General features: G+C 40.8%; 1 pseudogene; it reads right to left on the bottom strand.

Annotated features, from left to right (window-relative positions):
* Window positions 1–7,112: 7,112 nt before the first annotated feature.
* On the bottom strand, window positions 7,113–9,029 carry LOC134738029 (cell division cycle protein 27 homolog; annotated as a pseudogene).
* Window positions 9,030–17,641: the final 8,612 nt, after the last annotated feature.

Raw genomic sequence — 17,641 nt, 5'->3', positions numbered from 1 at the left:
CAAAGTGCTGGGATGACAGGAATGAGCCACCGTGCCCAGCCTGTCTCTCTCTTTCTTTCTTTCCTCTCTCTCTCTCTCTCTGTGTGCGTAAATTCTGTCTTACTCTCTTCTCTGCCTGTCGGTCTCTCTCTCTCTGTCTGTCTCTCTCCCTCCCTGTCTTTTTCTCTCTCTCTGTCTCTCTCACTCTCGCTCTGTCTCTCTCTCACTTGCTGTTTCTCTCTGTCCGTCTCTGTCTGTCTCTTTCTCTGTCTGTCTCTCTGTCTCTGTCTCTCTCTCCCTCTGCCTGTCTCTCTCACTGTGTCTCTCTTCTGTCTTACTCTCTTTCTCTGCCTGCCTGTATCTCTCTCCCCCCTCTTTCTGTTTCTCTCTATGTATCTCTCACTCTCTCCATCTCTCTATGTCTGTTTCTCTCTGTCTCTGTCTTTCTCGGTCTGTCTCTGTCTCTCTCCCCCCTGTCTGTCTGTTTCTGTCTCTGTCTCTATCTCTGTCTCTCTCTTTCTGTTTCTCTCTGTCCGTCTCTGTCTTTCTCTGTCTGTCTCTTTCTCTGTCTGTCTCTCTCTTTCTCTCTGTCTCTTTCTCTCTCTCATTGCCTGTCTCTTTCACTGTGTCTGTCTTCTGTCTTACTCTCTTTCTCTGCCTGTCTGTCTGTCTCTCTCTCCCTCCCTTTCTCTCTCTCTCTGTCTCTCTCTTTCTGTTTCTCTCTGCCTGTCTCTGTGTGTCTGTCTGTTTCTCTCTTTCTCTGTCTCTCTCTCTGTTTCCTCTCCATCTGTCTCTGTCTGTCTGTCTGTCTCTCTCTCTGTCTCTCTCCCTCCCTGTCTGTCTGTTTCTCTCTGTCTCTGTCTCTCTCTCTGTCTGTCTGTTTCTCTCTGTCTCTCTCTGTCCGTCTCTGTCTTTCTAGTCTGTCTCTTTCTCTGTCAGTCTGTCAGACCTCCCATGACGGAGAGGGCCCTGCCCCTTCCACGAAAGTCAGAAGGGCCTGCTTAGAGAGGCCGATAGGAATCCAGACAGACAGGCCTTGCTACGCTTCACCACTTGGTGTATGATTTTGGGAGGTCGAGGCCGGGTCCCCACTTGGATGGAAGGGGCATTTTCAGACTTTTCTCTCTGTCACGTGTGGCGTCCCTACTTCTCGTATTTCCCTGATAAGCTCTTCGACTCAAAAATACATGGATAAGGCCGGGCGTGGTGGCTCACGTCTGTCATCCCAGAACTTCCGGAGGCCGAGGCAGGTGATCACATGAGGTTGGGAGTTCGAGACCAGCCTTGCCACCAAGGTAAAACCTTGTCTCTACTAGAAATACTAAACTGAGTCGGGCACAGTGGGGTATGATCCAGTAATGCCAGCTACTCGGGAGGCTGAGGTGGGAGAATCACTTGAACCTGGGAGGCAGAGACTGCAGTGAGCCGAGATTGTGCCACTGCACTACAGCCTGGGCTGTAGAGTGAGTAGGACTCTGTCTCTAAACAAATAAATAAATAAATAAATAAATAAATAAATAAATAAATAAATGCATTCTTTTCCATGCTGACTGACACTTGCAGGCATCGGTTGTCTTCGGGCATCATCTAGTGGCCACTGTTATTGAAAGTCTAGGTGACATGGAGGGAGGTCTTGCTTACTTCACTGAGCCTGGGCAAAGGGTTTCTCTCTCTCCCTTCTGGAGGTCCCTCCCTCTCTCCCTGGTTGCCTAGGGAACCTCCGCCCTGGCGGAGGCCCTATTGTTCTTTGATCAGCGCTTTAGTTTTCTTTGTGTGTTGGTTCTTTCATGCACATAGACTCTTCTACTTGGGTTTTAGGAGGGGTCACTTTAATTTTCAAGTCGCCCCCCGGTTCCCCCCACTACCCATGTCCCTTTACCTTCATTTAGTGAGTCAGTTAGGCGAGTTCCCCCCAAACCCCCCACTTCCTGCCTCCGAACACCCTGCTTGGAAACCTTCCAGAGCCACCCTGGTGTGCCTCCATCTTCTCTCCCCTTCCCCCACCCCTTACCGGCGATTTCATTCTTGCCAGGCTGACATTTGCAATGGTGGGCATCAGGCCTCACTCAGTGGCCACAGTTTTTGAAGATGGGGGTGGCACGGTCCCACTTCCATGGAGGCAGCTCGGGCCGATGGCATAGCCCTTGACCTGCGTGGGCAAGCGGGCGGGTCTGCTCTTGTGGGGTTTTTTCCCCCCACTTCCCTCCTCAGGCCTCCCTCCCTAGGAAAGCTTCACCCTGGCTGGGTCCCCATCACCTTTTATCATGATGTTTTAGTTTCTCCACCCTCCAGCCAGTATAGTTTCACAATGGGAATGGCGTCACAGCTCTAGTCTGGGCGTTCTTTGTATTTGCCCATAATAGAAACGTTTTCTGAAAACTAATACTTTGCTCACTTAAGATTTCCAGGGACGGTGCCTTGGCCCGTGTTTGTTGTTTTGTTTCGTTTTGTTCGTGTTTTTCCTTTTTCGTATGTATTTCTTTTCAGGTGAAGTAGAAATCCCCAATTTTCAGGAAGACGTATCTTTTCCCCAAGACATGTTAGCTGCTGTTTTCTCCTGTTGTTAACTAGCGCTTTTGTGAATCTCTCAACGTGTAGTGAGAGCCGGTTGATGTTTACTTCAGAACATCTTATTTTCTTGAAATCCATAAGCGAATGCTGCTGTTGCTCTTGCTGCTGCTGCTGCTGCTCTTGTTGCTGTTGTTGTTTTCAAAGCACACCCCGGCCACCCTTTACGGAATCAAAAGCGTTATAAAATATGTGTAATTATTTCCTGACCACGCCATTCCTCCTCCTCTCTCTGTCTCTCTGTCTCTCTTTCTCTGTCTCTCTCTCTCTGCCTGTCTGTCTATTTTTCTCTCTCTATTTGCCTGTCTCCCTCACTGTGTCTGTCTTCTGTCTTACTCCCTTTTTTTGCCTTTCTGTCTCTCTCTCTCTGCCTGTCTGTCTCTCTCTCTCCCTGTCTGTCTGTTTCTCTCTGTCCATCTCTGTCTTTATCTCTGTCTGTCTCTTTCTTTCTCTCTGTCTCTCTGTCTCTGTGTGTCTCTCTCTCTGCCTGTCTCTCTCATGGTGTCTATCTTCTTTCTTTCTTTCTCTGCCTGCCTCTCTCTCTCTCTCTTTCTCTCTCTCTGTCTCTCTCTGTTCTTCTCGTCTTTCTCTGTCTGTCTCTTTGTCTGTCTGTATCTCTCTTTCTTTCTTTTTCTCGCCGTCTCTGTGTCTCTCTCTCTGTCTTTCTCACTGTGTCTGTCTTCTGTCTTATTCTCTTTCTCTGGCTGTCTGTCAGTGTCTCTCTCTCTCTCTCTCCCTGTCTGTCTGTCTCTCTCTCTCCCTGTCTGTCTGTTTTTTTCTCTCTCTTTGCCTGTCTGTCTCTCTGTCTCTGTCTCTCTGTCTCTCTCTCTCTGTGTCTGTCTTCTTCTTACTGTCTTTCTCTTCCTGTCTGTCTCTCTCTCCTTGTCTGTTTCTCTCTGTCTCTGTCTCTGTCTGTCTCTCTCTCTGTCTGTTTCTGTCTCTCCCTCTGTCTGTCTCTTTCTCTCTCTGTCTCTTTCCCTCTGTCTGTCTCTCTCTTTCTTTCTCTCTGTCTCTCCAACTGTCTCTGTCTCTGTGTGTGTGTGTGTGTCCGCTTTCTGTCTTACTCTCTTTCTCTGCCTGTCTGTCTGCCTGTTGGTGTGTCTCTCTCTCTGTCTATCTCTCTCTCTTTCTGTCTGTGTCTCTCTTTCAGTTTCTCTCTGTCTCTTTCCATCTGTGTCTTTCTCTGTGTCTTTATCTCTCTGTCTCTCTCTGTCTTTCTCTCTTTGTGTATCTTTGTGTCTCTCAGTCTGTCTCTATGTCTCTGTCTCTGTGTCTCTCTCTCTCTCGTGCTCGCTCACTCTCTGGCTCTCTCTATCTCCCGCCCTCTCTTTCTTGACAAAATAAGTACAAGTACATCTAATCTAATCTATTACCACGACCTGAATTCTTAAGTTTAGACATCCCAGATTTGATCTCCCTACAAAATGCTGTACAGAACTGGCGAGTTGATTTCTGGACTTGGATACCTCTTAGATACTACATATTAATAAACATCCAACCCTAAAATCTGGGGTTGCATCTAGCTAAACTGTCTCAAAAAAATCAGACCTCTGTTCACCTAGGATGCTGGGAGGGTTTTCTCAATGTGCATCTGCTCATGTCCTTCATGACCTATGACCAAGCCCTGTCGGTTCTGTCTGAAATATGTATCTGCAAACACTTCTCTCCATTTCCACAACTACCCATGGCCCATTGTGGAACCACTGGCTCTTTGAAAAAAAATCCCAGAAGTGGCTTTGGCTTTTTGGCTGGGAGGTCTAAACCTGCTGATAACTTTCCTGCCCAGGATTCTGTGTGAACAAATGTGTTTCTGCTGGGAGCTGGGATCCTCGGTACCATGCTTGCTAGCACTGGATGAGTCTCTGGAAGGACTCACAGGACTCCACAAAGCTGACCTGTCCCACCGAGGTCAAATGGATACCTCTGCATTGGCCCAAGGCCTCCAACATACATCACTGTCACCAACCATTACCTTCAGCATCCTTGTGAGCCTGCCCAAGGCCCTGACCCCGGGGAGACTCTTGGGAGCCCGGCCTTCCTCGGCTAAAGTCCAAAGGGATGGTGACTTCCACCCACAAGGTCCCCACAGAACTGCAAAGATGTGGAGCATAGGTCAGAGAGGGGAGCATGAGGGGAGACATCCTGACAGGCAATGTGTTCCCTAGGCTCTGGCCACCCCACTCACGTCCCACATAATTGGCACCCACGGGACACCACCGCTTTATCCCCTCCTCTGTCCACAACCGCCCCAACCCCACCCCACAACCCAGGCACACACACTGGAGGTTAAAAAACCACACGGCCTGAATAGAGCCTGATGGAGTGAGAGCTCATTTCACGAAGCGGGGGGGTGGGTTGGGGTGGGGTGCGGTGGGGGTTGGGGGTGTGTAGAGAGCCTGATTCTCCCTCGTCTGTGGCTACAGGATACAAATGAATATCACTTCTTGGGCGGAGGGGCTTCTTTAGGCCGTCATGTTTGCCATCAACGTTTGTGGGACTGTCTCTCAAACCCTTCCTTGAGGCCACAAAATAGATTCCACCCCACCCATCAACGTTTCCCTGCGTACTGGATGTATCCTGTCAAGAGACCTCAGCCTGATACGTTGAGTTAAACACCTTTATTGGCTTTCTGTGTTTGTTTGCTTCTGAGATGGAGTCTTGCTCTGTCCCCCCATGGCTGGAGTACAGTGGCGTGATCTCAGCTCACTGCAACCTCTGTCTCCTGGGTTAGAGTGATTCTCCTGCCTCAGCACAACCACGCCTGGCCCATTTTTTTATTTTTAGTAGACATGGTATTTCACCCTGTTTCATTGGTTTTCACTGGAGATTCTAGATTTGAGTCACACCTCATTGTGTGCCACATAACGACTTCTTTTTTTTTTTAAAGCACAATATATCTGCTTTATTTGAGTGGATTTGTATATCTTTATAATTGTGTTATAGATGAAGAAAAGGTATTAAACCTGGTGCTGAAGATAGTGAAAGTGAAAAGAAAAGAAAGGCTATCTATTTTGTAGATAGAATAAAGTTGCTCAGTATTTAGAGTTACCTAAATACGTCAGCATTTAAACTCCTCCTACTAAAAGCTTGCCAGTCTGAATAATCCTCCTTGAAACACAATTTTCATATGGATAAGATTTTTAAGAATGTGACTCCTGCGGAATAGCTGGACAGACAATACACATTTAAAAAAAAACAGCACAAGGATCCACCAGACTTGGGAAAAAATCAAAAACAACACAAGCCTTATGAAGAACTGAGTTCTTAAAATATTATGGAGAACATAGCTATTGGAAGAGATGGCAATATTGGCAAGTTGATTTTTACATTGGTCAGCAATAGCTAGCACTATTTTTTCTGTCAATCTTTCAGGCACTGCAACTACTACAGCAAAATGATATATAATCCATTAAACAACATAATCACAAATCAAAAAATATTTTAGTAATATAATGCTTCAGATTTAGAGGCAAATCAAGTGTTAAAACTCATCTGCTATAATAACTAACCCCAAAGATAACTGTAACTGACAAAAAAGCTTCTGCAGAGTTACTACTTCAGAATTGTACTTTCTCTTGATATTTATTTTATTTTATTTTATTTTTATTTTATTTTTTTCTTGAGATGGCGTCTCACTCTGTCGCCCAGGCTGGAGTGCAATGGCATAATCTTGGCTCACTGCAACCTCCACTTCCCAGGTTCAAGCGATTATCCTTCCTCAGCCTCCTGAGTAGCTGGGACTACAGGCGCCTGCCACCATGCCCAGCTAATTTTTATACTTTTAATATAGGCAGTGTTTCAACATATGGTCTCGATCTCTTGACGTTGTGATCTGCCTGCCTTCGCCTCCCAAAGTGCTGGGATGACAGGCATGAGCCACCATGCCTTGCCCTCTCTTGATATTTAAACTTTTAAGTCAGTCCAGAGAAATACAATAAATGTCAACAGTAAGTAGGGTGTTGAGGCAGAAGTAGGACCAAACTTTTTCATATGTTATTCAGTTGATAACAATATGACCTGGGTAGTAATTTCCTATGTGTCTACTTATACACAAATACAAAAAAGTAAAACAGAGATACTGCTAAATAAAGGATACATTAAGTTCTTAATAGTAACTCAATAAACTGGAACATTGTCAATAAGCAGCTAGTGAACTTTTTCAGTGTTTTTTTCTATTATCCAATAAGTGAATTATGCTATTCCTTTCCAATTTCCCAAGCATTTTTTGTCCCAATCACCATTTTTGTGTTCGAAGAAAAAGTAACAAATCAAGTAACAAAACTAAACAAGCAAACAAACAAAACACAACTACAGTATCTGCAAAAGTTTTTTAGAAGACTGAAACTGTTGAGTATAAGCATCTCGTATTCTATTATCATTAGTTAACTGAAGAGTTTGTTAAAGACATACATTTCATAAAAAAAGTTAGTTTGAAGTTATTGACCAGAATGTACCATTCCTAAGTATTAGTAACCAAATTCATGACAATAAAGAGCTTTTTAACAAGAAAAATTAGTGACTACCAGCACCATCAACAAGACTTTGTCTTTACAATTCATTACCACTTACCATGCATTGTAATATATAGGATTGACTCTGATAGCATTTCGAAAACAAGCTAATGCTTTGTCCAATTCTTCAGTTAAGATAAACTCTCGCCCTAATAAAGTATAGGCATAAGCATAATTTCGATCCATTTGGATAGCTCTCTGGAAGAATTTAATTGCAATATCATGTTCCCGTTGCAGACTGAAACAGTTCCCTGCAGCACACCAGGCCTCTGGCGAATTTTTATGCATGTCTGTTAAGTCTTTTGACAGAAATGAAAGAGCGACATCTTTTTGAAGATGCCAAAATGTTGTAGAATAGATTTGCATGCCTTCGACTCTATAATTCTCAATCCTTCTAAACTCTGAGAATATTCTTTCAGCTTGCATGTACTCTGAAAGTTCAAAATAGGACCTTCAAATTTGGCACAGTACCCAACCAGTATTGAAGTGGTGAGAAGGTAGATAGCTCAAAATATTTATAGCTTCTTTGCAGTGGTATGAACCTAAAGCTAAATAACCTTTCCCCCTTTCACGAAGAAGGCTCATCAAGCCTTCTGCTGCTACTTTTTGTAGATTAAAAGTCTGAATCTGAGGTGTGATTGTGGATATTTCCTCTTCTGAATTGATGGAAGAGTCCAATTTTGTAATTTCCAGGTTGTCATTTATATTAGATTGAGTTATTCCTCCTTTATTAGTTTAACTTTTTGTTTTTCTGTTTGGGATTTTAGGTGTAAACTTCATTTTTAATTTCTTCCTATTCTCCTTGGTTGTGGAACTGTCACTAGTAAAGAGTCATGAACTTCTTCGATGCAGTGCTTTTGGGGGAGATGTCATAGTGGGGCTCATTACCTGAGGTGTTGTAGTTATTTATGGACCAGAACTTTCTGTTAGTGAAAGAATTGGAGTTACCTCTCGGCTATTTCCACTCTGCGAGAAGACAGACTTTGCTCCAGTTTGGCCAATTCTGGCAACAGACTTTTTTGAAGGGGCTCCAGCGGATGGCACATCAATTACAGAAGGTGTATTAGTGTAGTTTTGTAAATAAGATCCATCTCCAGGACTTGGGGTTTCTAATGGAAAGATCCCAAAACTCGGGGTAAATGGACTAAGAGCTGCTGGTCCTGTTAATAAACTTCGACCAGTTTTTTGTTTATTTTGAACCTGTTTAGATAATATGGAAGTTCCTGTTCCCAGTGGGATAGTTTCAGGTGAAATTACAGCTGAATCAATAAAAGACACTGGGGAATCTGTATTCAAGGAGTACTTTGAATTGGAAGATTCTAAATTGACTCTGTTTAATTCAATTGTGTCCTGGGGTGTTTCCATAAGAATGGTCTCAGGCTGTCTGTGATATAAACTGTGATTAGGTACTTGTGTTGTTGAAGAGTTGGGCAGACAGTTGCTAAAGTTCTGTAAAGATGTGAATTTAAATGTTTGGTCAGGATCTGGCTTTTCACCTATTTCACATAATGATTCAAAGGGATACCAGAGGAAAGGATTTAAACTAAGTCTCTTTTGGTAACATTCTTATCCTTTGGCAAGCCGATCTGTCTTGCAATATACACGTCCCAACAATGGAAGGGGAAAGCAAACTGAATCACCAAACTCAGTAACAATATCATCATGGCTTTTCTGCTTATTAAACACTCCACCAGATAAGATTGGTTCCCAGTCTGCAAGCTTACTGAGATCAACACAACATTTTGCAAGCAGGTATTTGCATTGCGGTGTAGGACAACTGTGTCTCTTCAAGAGTCTATATGCTTTATAGGCTTTTCCTGGGAGTTAAGAACAGGTTGCCATTAAAAACAAGGCTTCTTCTGAGTGTACTTCTGCATAAAGGCGTTCTGTGAGGAAAACCCCACCTCGGTAAGCATAGTGGTTTAGTGCTTGCCATATAGCAGCCTGGAAGGGTTTCTGCAGCACTGTCATCCTCGAGGCAAAGGCCCAATTTCTGCAGTGCCTCAGGAAACCCCCACCCCACCCACCACCCTCCCCCCTGTAGCGGCTCCGGCCGGGCCAGCCTCGGCTCATTTAAATTCACCAGTTACCGGGGGATGGGGGTGGCTGAGCCAGCATGACTTCTTTATCCTGCCGACTGTGGAAAGCCCGGCCCCTTGTGATCCATTACAAAGCGAAAGTCACCTCATATTTGGGAAACAGTTCCACTCCCAAGTTCAGTGGAGGGATGTGGCATGTAGGACGAAGGACTCTCTTCCTTCTGATTTGGTCTGCACAGCGGGGCCTAGGGCTGGAGTCCTCTCTGTGAGGACTGCTGACTCCCTCTACCTTGGGTTCCATTGGCCCCACCCTGGGACATGGGCCTTGGCAGATTCTGGCCCTTCCTGGCCCTTAAGTTGCTGTCAGAAACCCCATCTCGTGTTCCGATGCCCCGAATAACTGGCTCGCGCCTCTCTGGAAACATTGGAAATCTCTCCTCTACACATGGTCACCTAAAACCCCAGGAGCTCGGGACACACGTCTGCCATCCACCTCACTGCTTTCAGTAGAGAATGTTGAGAGTCTCTTGCCAACTATCTCTTGACTTGAGTTCCTCATGGGTGTGTGGTTAAGACGTAGTGAGACCAGATGTATTAACTCAGGCCAGCTGCTGGTGGCTCACGCCTGTAACCCCAACACTTTGGGAGGCCGAGGCTGTAGGATCCCTTGAGGAATAGCCTAACCCTGGGGAGGTTGAGGCTGCAGTGTGTGAACAGTAATGGTGTAATTTGGATCCAGCAGTTTTCTAAACAGTCATTTTGTAGAATCTGCAAAGGGATATTTCTGAGCCCATTGAGGCCTATGGTGAAAAGGGAAATATTTTCAAATAAAAAGAAAACAGAAGCTTTCTGGGAAACTTCTTTTTGATGTGAGTATTCATCTCACAGTGTTGAAACTTTCTTTATTGAGCAGTTTGGAAACAGTCTTTTTGTAAAATCTGCAAAGGGATATTTCTTAGCCATTTGATACCTAGGTGAAAAAGAGATATCTTCACATAAAAACTAGACAGAAGCATTCTGAGAAAGTTCTTTCTGATGTGTGCATTCATCTCATAGAGTTGAACCTGTCTTTTGTTTGAGCAGTTTGGAAACAGTCTTTTTTTAAAATATGCAAATGGATATTTGTGAGCCCTTCACAGCCTATGATGAAACAGGAAATACCTTGACATAAAAACTAGACAGAATCTTTCTGAGAAAATGCTTTGCAATGTATGCTTTCATCTCACAGAGTTGAACTTTTCTTTTGATTGAGCAGTTTCTAACCAGTCTTTTTGTAGAATCCACAAATGGATATTTGCAGCGCTTTTAGGCCCATGGTGAAAACGGAAATATTTTCACAAAAACACTAAAAAGCAGCTTTCTGAGAATCTTCTTTGTGATGCCTGGATTCATATCACAGAGCAGAACCTTTCTTTTGATTGAGCAGATTGGAAAAAGTATTTTTGTACAATCTGCAAATGGATATTTCTGAGCCGTTTGATGCCTGTAGTGAAAAAGAATTATCTTCACATAAAAATTAGACAGAATCATTCCGAGAAACTTCTTCCTGATGTGTGCATTCATCTCACAGTGTTGAACGTTTCTTTTCATGGAGCAGTTTGGAAACAGCCTTTTTGTAGTATCCGCAGAGGGATAATTGTGAATGCTTTAAGGACTATGGTGAAAAAGGAAATATCTTCACAAAAAAATCTAGACAGAAGCATTCTGAGAAACTTCTTTTTTATGTGTGCATTCATCTCACACAGATGAATCTTTCTTTTCATTGGGCAGTATGGAAAGAGTCTTTTGGTTCAATCTGCAAAGGGATATTTCTGAGCAGTTTGAGGCCTATGGTGAAAAAGTAATATCTTCACATAAAAACTAGACAGAAGCATTCTGAGAAACTTCTTTTTTATGTGTGCATTCACCTCACAGGGTTGAAACTTTCATTTCATTGAGAAGTTCAGAAACACTCTTTTTATAGAATCTGAAAGGGATATTTTTGAGTCCATTGAAGCCTGTGGTGAAATAGGAAATATTGTTACATAAAAACTAGACAGAAGCTTTCTGAGAAACTTCTTTGTGATGTGTGCTTTCATCTCACAGAGTTGAGCCTATCTTTTGATTTAGCAGATTGGAAACAGTCCTTTTGTTGTATCTGCAGAGGGATATTTTTGAACGGTTTGAGGCCTATGGTGAAAAAGGAAATACCTTCACATACAAAGTAGACAGAAGCATTCTGGGAAACTTCTCTGTGATGTGTGCATTCAACTCACAGAGGTGAACCTTTCTTTAGATTGAGCTATTTGGAAACAGTTCTTTTTTAGAATCTGCAAAGGGATATTTCTGAGCCCATTGAGGCCTAGGATGAAAAAGAAATATCTTCACATAAAACTGGATAGATGCATTCTGAGAAACTTCTTTGTGATGTGTCCATTCATCTCACAGAGTTGAACCTTTCTTTGGATTGGGCAGTTTGGAAACAGTCTTTTTGAAGAATCTGCAAAAAATATTTGTGAGCTATTTATGGCCTACGGTGAAATAGGAGATATCTTCACATAAAAACTAGACAGAAGCTTTCTGAGAAACTAATTTGTGATGTGTGCTTTCATCTCACAGAGTTGAACCTTTCTTTTGAATGAGCAGTTTGGAAACACTCTTTTTGTAGAGTCTGTAAATGGATATTTGGAGCACTTTGAGACCCATGGTGAAAAAGGAAATATCTTCACATAAAAACCAGACAGGAGCATTCTGAGAAACTTCTTTGTGATGGGTGTATTCATCTCACATAGTTGAATATTTCTTTGGATGCAGCAGTTTGGAAAGATTCTTTTTGTAGTATCTGCAGAGGGATATTCATGAGCAGTTTATGATCTATGGTTAAAAAGGTTATATCTTCACAAAAAAAACTCGACAGATCCGTTGTGAGAAACTTCTTTGAGATGTATGCATTCAACTCACAGAGCTGAACCTTTCTTTTGATTAAGAAGTTTTCTAAACAGTCCTTTTGTAGAATCTGCAAAGGGATATTTCTGAGCCCATTTGGTCCTATGGTGAAAAAAGATATATCTTCACATGAATGCTAAACAGAAGCTTTCTGAGAAACTTCTTTGTGATGTGTGCATTCATCTCACAGTGTTGAAATTTTCTTTTGATTGAGCAGTTTGGAAACAGTCTTTTTGTACAAGCTGCAAAGGGATATTTCTGAGCCATTTGAGGCCTATGGTGAAAGAGAAATATCTTCGCATAAAAACTAGACAGAAACATTCTGAGAAATTTCTTTGTGATGTGTGCATTCATCACACATATTTGAACCTCTCTTTTGATTGAGCAGTTTGGGAACAGTCTTTTTTTAGAATATACAAAACGATATTTGTGAGCCTTTTCAGGCCTATGGTGAAATAGGGAAAATCTTCAAATAAAAACTGGACAGAAGCTTTCTGAGAAACTTATTTGTCATATGTTCCTTCATCTCACAGAGTTGAACTTTTCTTTTGATTGAGCAGTTTGGAAACAGTCTTTTTGTAGAATCTGCAAATGGATATTTGCAACGTTTTATGCCTATGGTGAACAGGAAATATTTTCACCTAAAAACTAGACAGAAGCATTCTGAGAAACTTCTTTGTGATGTGTGCATTCATGTCACAGGGTTGAAACTTTCCTTGGATTAAGCAGTTTGGAAAGAGTCCTTTTGTAGAATCTGCAAAGGGATATTTGTGAGTCCATTGAGGCCTACGGTGAAATAGAAAATGTCTTCACATAAAAACTAGACAAAAGCTTTCTGAAAATCTTCTTTGTACTGTGTGCTTTCATCTCAAAGAGTTGAACCTCGCTTTTGATTGAGCAGTTTGGAAACACTCTTTTTGTAGAATCTGCAAAGGGATATTTGGAGTGCTTTGAGGCCTATGGTGAAAAAGGAAATATCTGCACATAAAAACTAGACAGAAACTTCTAAGAAACTTATTTGTGATGCGTGCTTTCATCTCAGATTTGGACCTTCCTTTTCATTGAACAGTTTGGCAACAACTCATTTTGTAGAATCTGCAAAGGGATATTTGTGAGCAGTTTGAGGCCTATGGTGAGAAAGTAAATACCTTCACATAATACCTAAACAGAAGTATTTTGAGAAAACTCTTTGTGATGTTTGCATTCATCTCACTGAGTTGAAACATTCTGTTCATTGAGCAGTGTAGAAACATACTTTTTGTGCAATCTGCAAAGGAATATCTGTTTGCGGTTTGAGACCTATGGTGAAAAAGTAATATCTTCACATAAAAACAAGACAGAAGCATTCTGAGAAACTAATTTTTTATGTGTGCATTCATCTCACAGAATTGAACCTTTCCTTTGATGAAGCAGTTCGGAAAGAGTTTTTTGTAGAATCTGAAAAGGGATAGTTGTGATCCCTTTGAGGCCTAAAGTGAAATAGGAAATATCTTCACATAAAAACTAGACAGAAACTTTCTGAGAAACTTCTTTGTGACATGCCTTTCATCTCAAAGATTTGAACCTTTATTTTGATTGAGCAGTTTGGAAAGACTCTTTTTCTAGTATCTGCAGAGGGCTATTAATGAGCAGACTGAGGCCTATAGTGAAAAAGGAAATGGCTTCTCAAAAAACTAGACAGAAGCATTATGAGAGACTTCTATGTAATGTGTGCATTCATCTCACCAAGTTAAATCTTTCTTTTGATTGAGCTGTTTGGAAACACTCTTTTTTCTAGCATCTGCAAGGGTATACTTCTGAGCCCTTTGAGGCCTATTTTGAAATATGAAATATCTTCACATGTAAACTAGACAGAAGGTTTCTAAGAAACTTCTTTTTGACCTGTGCTTTCACCTCACAGAGTTGAACATTTCTTTTGATTGAGCAGATTGGAAACACTCTTTTTGTAGAATCTGCAAGTGGATATTTGGAGCGCTTTGAGGCCCATGGTGAAAAAGGAAATATCTTCACAAAAAACTAAACAGAAGTTTTCTGAGAAACGTCTTTGGGATGTGTGCATTCATCCCACACATTTGAACCATTCTTTTGATTGCTATGGTGAAAAAGGAAACTTCTTCACATAAAACTATACAAAAGCATCCTGAGAAACTTCTTTGTTATGTGTGCTTTCATCTCACAGAGTTTAACCTTTCTTTTCATTGTGCAGTTTGGAAACAGTCTTTTTATAGAATCTGCAAAGGGATGTTTGTGAGCAGTTTGAGGCCTATGGTGAACAAGGAAATACCTTCACATAAAAACCAGACAGAAGCTTTTTGAGAAACTTCTTTGTGATGTTTGCATTCATCTCCCAGAGTTGAATCTTCCTTTTCATTGAGCTGTTTAGAGACAGTCTTTTTGCACAATCTGTAAAGGGATATTTCTGAGTGGTTTGAGGCCTATGGTGAAAAAGAAATATCTTCACATAAAAATCAGAAAGAAGCATTCCAGGAAACTTCTCTGTGATGTGTGCATTCATCCCACAGATTTGAAACTTTCATTTCATTCAGTAGTTTGGAAAGAGTCTTTTCATAGAATCTGCAAAGGGATATTTCTGAGCCCTTTGAGACCTATGATGAAATAGGAAATATCTTCACATAAAAACTAGACAGAAGATTTTGAGAAACTTCTTTGTGATGCTTGTGAACCTTCTTTTTGATTGAGCAGTTTGGAAACAGTCCTTTTGTAGAATCTGCAAAGGGATATTTCTGAGCCCTTTGAGTCCTATAGTGAAATAGAAAATGTCTTCACATAAAAACTAGACAAAAGCATTCTGAGAAACTTCTTTGTGATGTGTGCTTTCATTTCGCAGAGTTGAACGTTTCCTTTGATTGAGCAGTTTGGAAACACTCTTTTTGTAGAATCGGTAAATGGATATTTGGGGTGCTTTGAGGCATAAGGTGAAAAAGGAAGTATCTATACCTAAAAACTAGACAGAAACTTTCTGAGAAACTTCGTTGTGATGCGTGCTTTCATCTCACAGATTTGAACATTTCTTTTCATTGAGCAGTTTGGGAACAAGTCGTTGTATAGAATCTGCAAATGTATATTTGTGAGCTGTTTGATGCCTATGCTGAAAAAGTAAATAGTCACATAAAAACCAGACAGAAGCTTTTAGAGATAACTTTTTGTGATGTTTGCATTCATATCAAAGAGTTGAAGCTTTCTGTTCCTTGAAGAGTTTGGAAACATTCTTTTTGTGCAATCTGCAAAGGAATATTCCTGAGTGGTTTCAGGCCTGTGGTGAAAAAGAAATATCTTCACATAAAAACTAGACAGAAGCATTCTGAGAAACTTCTTTTTTATCTGTGCATTCACCTCACAGAGTTGATCCTTTCTTTTCATTGAGCAGTTTGGAAACAGTCTTCTTGTAGTATCTGCAAAGGGATATTTGTGATCCCCTTTAGGCCTATGGAGAAATAGGAAATATCTTCACATAAATACTAGAGAGAATCTTTCCAAGAAACTTCTTTGTGATGTGTGCATTCATCCTACACAGTTGAACCTTTCTTTGGATTGATCACTTTGGAAACAGTCTTTTTGAAGAGTCTACAAATGGATATTTGGGGAGTTTGAGGCCTAAGGTCAAAAAGGAAATATATTCACATAAAAACTAGACAGAAGCATTTTGAGAAACTTCTTTGTGATGTGAGCTTTCATTTCAGAGGGTTGAATCTTTCTTTTGTTTGAGCAGTTTGGAAATAGTCTTTTTGTAAAATGTGCAAAGGGATATTTCTGAGCCATTTGAGGTCTATGGTGGAAACGAAATATCTGTACATAAAAAGTAGACAGAAGCATTCTGAAAAACTTCTTTGTGATGTGTCCATTCATGTCACAGAGTTGAACCTTTCTTTTGATTGAGCAGTTTGGAAACAGTCGTTTTGTAGAATCTGCAAAGAGATATTTGTGAGCTCTTTATGGCCTGTGATGAAATACGAAATATTTCCACATAAAAACTAGACAGAAGATTTCTGAGAAACTTCTGCGTGATGTGTGCTTTCTTCTCACAGTACTGAACCTTTCTTTTGATTGAGCAGTTTGGAAAGTGTTTTTGCAGAATCTGCTAATGGATATTTGGAGGTATTTGAGGCCCATGGTGAAAAAGGAAGAATCTTCACATAAAAACTAGACAGAAGATTTCTGAGAAACTTCTTTGTGATGTGTCAATTCATGTCACAGAATTCAACCTTTATTTCAATTGAGCAGTTTGGAAACAGTCTTTTGTAGAAGCTGGAAAGGGAAATTTCCTAGCCTTTTGTGGCTTATGGTGGAAAAGAAACATCTTCACATAAAAACTAGACAGAAGCTTTCTGGAAACTTCTTTGTGATGTGCTCATTCATCTCACAGAGTTAAACTTTTCTTTTGATTTAGCAGTTTGGAACATGTATTTTCTTAGAATCTGCAAATGGAAATTTTTGAGCCCCTTATGGCCTATGTTGAAATATGAAATATCTTCACATAAAAACTAGATAGAAGCTTTCTGAGAAACTTCTTTGTGATGTGCACTTTCCTCTCACAGAGTTGAACCTTTCTTTTTATGGGGCGGTTTGGAAACAGTCTTTTTGTAGAATCTGCAAATGGATATTTGGAGCGTTTTGAGGCCTATAGTGGAAAAGGAAATATCTTCACATAAAAACTAGACAGTAGCTTTTTGAGAAAACTATTTGTGACATTTCCATTCATCTCTAATAGTTGACCATTTCTTTTCATTGAGCAGTTTGGAAACAGTCTTTTTGTACAAACTGCAAAGGGATGTTTCAGAGTGGTTTTAGGCCAATGGTGAAAAATAAATATCTTCACATGAAACCTAGACAGAAGCATTTTGAGAAACTTCTTTGTGATGTGTGCATTCATCTCACAAATTTGAACGTTTCTTTTGATTTAGCAATTTGGAGAACGTCTCTTGGAAGTATAAGCGGAGTTATATTTGTGAGCAGTTTAAGGCCTATTGTGCAAAAGTAAATACCTTCATATAAAAGTAAACAGAAGCTTTCTGAGAAACTTCTTTGTGATGTGTGCTTTTGTCTCACAAAGTTTCACCTTTCTTTTGATTGAGAAGTTTGGAAACATTCTTTTTGTAGAATCTGCAAATGGATATTTGGAACAATTTGAGTCCTATGGTGAAAAAGGGAATATGTTTACATAAAAACTAGACAGAAGAATTCTGAGAAACTTCTTTGTGATGAGTCCATTCATCTAACAGAGTTGAAACTTTCTTTGATGGATCAGTTTGGAAACAGTCTTTATGTAGTATCTGCAGCGGGATATTTTTGAGTAGTTTAAAGACTATAGTGAAAAAGGAAATATCTTCACAAAATAACTAGACAGAAGCATTTTGGGAAACTTCTTTGTGATGTGTGCATTCATCTCACAATGTTGAACGTTTCTTTTGATTTAGCAATTTGGAGAAAGTCTCTTGGAAGTATAAGCAGAGTTATATTTGTGAGCAGTTTAAGGCCTATGGTGCCAAAGGAAATACCTTCATATAAAAAGTAGACAGAAGCTTTCTGAGAAAATTCTTTGTGATGTGTGCTTTCGTCTCACAGAGTTGCACCTATCTTTTGATTGAGCAGTTTGGAAAC

Source organism: Pongo pygmaeus, chromosome 14 (genome assembly GCF_028885625.2).
Source record: "Pongo pygmaeus isolate AG05252 chromosome 14, NHGRI_mPonPyg2-v2.0_pri, whole genome shotgun sequence".
Lineage (NCBI taxonomy): Eukaryota > Metazoa > Chordata > Mammalia > Primates > Hominidae > Pongo > Pongo pygmaeus.
Note: the sequence above shows the minus strand (reverse complement) of the source record. Positions and strands in the feature narration are given on the sequence as shown.